This window comes from Pinus tabuliformis, chromosome J (genome assembly GCF_031772625.1).
Source record: "Pinus tabuliformis cultivar Carrire ecotype Pingquan chromosome J, CPIR1, whole genome shotgun sequence".
Taxonomy (NCBI): Eukaryota; Viridiplantae; Streptophyta; class Pinopsida; order Pinales; family Pinaceae; genus Pinus; species Pinus tabuliformis.
Window position 1 is genome coordinate 917,556,024 of NC_142295.1, and position 4,271 is coordinate 917,560,294.

The 4,271-nt window shown below is 38.5% G+C and overlaps 1 pseudogene; it reads left to right on the top strand.

Moving 5' to 3' along the window:
- Nucleotides 1–620: 620 nt before the first annotated feature.
- LOC149229744 (dolichyl-diphosphooligosaccharide--protein glycosyltransferase subunit DAD1 pseudogene) lies at nucleotides 621–1,224 on the top strand (annotated as a pseudogene).
- Nucleotides 1,225–4,271: the final 3,047 nt, after the last annotated feature.

The window sequence follows — 4,271 nt, forward strand, 5'->3', positions numbered from 1 at the left end:
GATGCCATGAAGTGAACAGATCATGCCAATGTCGATTAATTTTATAGTCTCAGGGAAGTTGTTTGACATTGAGCCAATAACATGTTCATATCAAGACATAATGGGTGGTCAGGCCAATTGGTGGTCCATGGAGTCATGGGTCTGCTCATTTAATCAATGTACATTGTTCCTTCCATCGCTGATTACACAAAGAGCTATTAACATGTTACCTGGCAAATGGTTTGGAAGTTTGAAATAATATCTCTTCTAGTCTAGCTAGAAACCCAAATTTACCTGCAGCTCAGCTCATCAATATGGAAAAAGTATCCTGTTTTTTTTTTTTTTGAAGTGTCACCATCCTCCTTGACTACAAGTGAAAGACTATGTCTAATTCCATTCTATGAGGAAATTAAGCAGAGTCGAATTGATTCTAAATATGATTCGATCCTAAGTCAAACTCATCAATTTGAGTCGCAATGAGGACTCAAACTCCCAAGTCAAACATGAGTTAGGTTGACTTGACAATTCTAATTCAAATCGACTTATTATGTCCAAAATCCATATTGTTCTGTAGTATGTACCATCATATGTACTTTGAAATGCATTAGAATTGAAAACTTGCATTATATGTAAAATGTTAAATGGGAACCTCAACAGCTAAGGATGCACAAGTTCTCGTTGCATCCCTTCGATCTGCATACTCTGCAACTCCTACCAAGTTGAAGATCATCGATCTGTATGTGGTCTACGCAGTTCTCACGGCAGTTGTGCAGGTTGTCTACATGGCAATAGTTGGATCATTTCCTTTCAATGCTTTTCTTTCAGGAGTTCTATCTTGCACGGGGTCAGCTGTGCTTGCAGTTTGTTTGTGGATGCAAGTCAACGAAGAAAACAAGGGATTCAAGGATCTTCCTCCAGAAAGAGCATTTGCAGGTTTTGTTTTGTGCAATTTTGCACTTCACTTGGTGATAATGAACTTCCTAGGTTAGTGGATAAGGACTTGCAGAATTGGAATGAGAGGGTACCCATCACAAAGCAACAAAAGAAGAATTGGCTACTCGCCTTTCCTTGAAATATTTCGTTGCTAAGGATTTAGTGGTAGTCAAATACACAAATGCCTGAAATTGGCTTCTTGGTTAATGTAGCTCCCTTAATTTTCTCGTGTTTTGGATTCTTGGCGTAGAAGACATTGTACTATTACATATTGCAAACATAAATATAAGCTATTGCATTATTATACCTTCATTTTGATCATTTCATAATGTGGTTCAATTCTTTGAACTCTGATATATGGTTTGACTCTTGAGAAGTCAGTGCTATCAATAAGCATCAAGCAGAGATGATAGAGAATTTGCTTGTCTTTTACCTTCCTGGTATATGTAAATATAGAAGGGATCAGTTATTATTATCTAGAATCTAACAGCGAAGTCCAGAGCTTAAAGTACTATGGATTAAACATAACTACAGAAACTTTTGCTATAAATTCCACCCTTGACTTTTGGTTGACATGGTCTTTCTTGTTTGCAGAAGTTTATATTGCTCACTCATAAATTTTCTATATTGTTAGTGCACATGCTCTCGCAATCAGCAAGGAGATTATGTCAACATAAACATCTCTAGAAGGCATCAGTGATTAAATTGCCTGTTTGGGTTCACAACTAATTTGCACAGGGTTGGGTTGTTGGTATCAGATTGAGGATCAATAACAGTAGCTAGTTTAGAATGTTGGGGGGAAACAATATGCCAAAATGCTTTGGGGGTGTGGCTAAGTGAGGTACTGCATCAAGTCAAGATAATCAGGATGGTGCCATAAGACGGGCAGATTAGCACTTAATAAAATGGGGGTGAAATACATCGAATTGAATGGTCATAGAAATCAACTATCAACATAGCAGAAAATAATAAAAATCAGTTCTGCAAGTGTTGCTGTGTGCAGGTGTGGGTACAAGAGCAGGTATAACATGGATGAAAATCCTTCCAATCTCAACTTTAATGATGTGGTAATTTGCCATTGTGAAGGCGGGTGTTGTCTATGCTTCAAGTCTATGACCAGAGCATTAAGCAGACAGATTTAGATGGCAACTTATTGCTATACTTCTGTGCTTAATTGTTATTTCTATGCTCCAGGATAGGTTGATAGCCAATTTCGCCTCTCTTTGCCGCAATTTTGGGTTAAATAATTCTTCCAGCAAGTTTCCCTTTCCTTCCTCTTCACATACGAGTATTTGTTCTTATTGTGTGGCTTGACTATGTTGAATAAAACATATGTTTTCTTTTGAATTATTATTTTGTGCTCAGATTTGGCAAGTCATACGAGTAGTCCAATTTACTTTCTGCATTGCAAGAGCAAAGTAAACTCAACAAGGTCAATTATAGAAAAGACTGTGGAAAGAAATGAAAGTTTATAGATACATCATGTGTCTGTTGGTTGTGGTCTAATGGTAAGTGGGGTGCTTACCACCATGATGACCTGAGTTTAAATCCCGGCAGGGGTGCCCCAACTGATAAAGGGCTGCGTTAAATCAGTGAAAAGGGACTGTATTTATGCTGTTGTTGTATTTGGTTGTTCCCGTTTTACACAAAAAATGGAGTTCCATAGTCACTCCATCTAAACAAAGGGCGTTTTACCAAAAGAAAGAAAGAAAAAAAAATGGAAAAAAAAGTCATGACATGATGTTTTCTATCTGAAACTAAGCATAATCCTTACAAAAAGAAGACATTACCGTCCAATAGAGTCCAAACAGACGGACCATTGTAAGGCTGCAAGACCATGGAGTTCACTCTGGAACACCTTTTCGTCCATTATCTTTTCATAGAGAACAAGTGCTTCCCTTACTTTGTCAATCTCCATTAATCCCCTCCCTTCCTTCAAAACCGTTTTAGATATGTTTTCAGGTCTTGGAAAGGTTCCCCAGCTGGCAACCTTAGGCTTGTACAAACCATAACTATTATCATTTCCAGGTGGTGCTGCATTTGATTCTCTTGAACAGGAAAGGGCATACGAGAAGCAGCAAGGTGAAAAAAAAGTTACCCTAAGGAAGATAATACAGTCGAGGTGGAAATAATCAGGAAAGGTGGTGTAATCAGACGAAATGTTACTTCAACCCCTTTAAAACAGTAGGGCAAGACTAATAAAAGGGCGCAATTTCATCCCCCAACCATCCATTTCTAACAGCTATATTCATGGAAAATGAGCCCAATTTTCTCTAAAAGCTGAGCCCACTAGAATATGTGCACTCTCAAAACCAGCATTCACAACCAAGCCAAGACAAAGTAACAGGTTTTTTTTTTTTTTAGACCGACATTCTACCTATGGAGTCTAATATGTAGAAGATCCGCGTGTGAACATGTTACACTGAATCTAGATGTTCTGAAGTAGATTCTTGGCCAAATTTGAGTGATCTTAAGGGGATCATATGGGCTTGTCGATTTCCTGGCAACCTGGGACGTCTAAAAAAAGGAATTAACCATCAACCAAACAAATTGTTGGAAGTTGTCTAGATCAGAATTTCATAACCGGGTAATTTATATTACAGACTAGTCAACATAACAGATCAGAGAGTACATGAAGCTGCAGGCATATTTGATGGGCTGCATTGATTCCCCTGGATCGTGTGATCAGAAGCTGGGCATGAACCGACCTACACAGAGTCGGAGTTGAAGGAAATAGTGGTCGCATTAGATCATGGTCGTTTATGGCATCCAGAGACTGTTGTACAGAGGTATCGCTGATAGCTAGCAGAGATAAATTGGGTGTGTGAAATAAGTGCATGCGTAAGGACTTGATCGGATCAGCGTAAAATTCGATGTGGCACTAAATCAAGAACTAAAATTAAGCATTAAAGCCATGTTGAGTTCATATCGCTGATCAAACTACTAAATACTCATGTTCAACAGGGTCGCGTTGATTGAAAGCCAAGAGTGGAATCATGTCACTGTAGTAGCTATTAACTGTGGTGAGTTGAACGAAGAATTGAATCGTAAAAGGAAAAATTGATTAGTTTTCAAAGGAGATCGAGATTTTCATTTGAAAGATCGAGTTTCAGGATAGACCATTATCCGAGAAATCCATAAAATCTTAGAAAGAGATTCTAATTTGTGGGCCGAGTTGATCCCTGCGCTAAGTTTTTTTTGAAGTCATTTTGAGTAAGGCAACGCGAATTTCTCACAGCCATCATAACTTGTGCAGTGAAATTGATAGCACTATGTGTTGAAAAGAAGGCCATGGTGGCGATGCTGATGGGTAAAGGCTGTTAACTATAATAGCTTAACAGCTACAAGGTCGGAGGTTC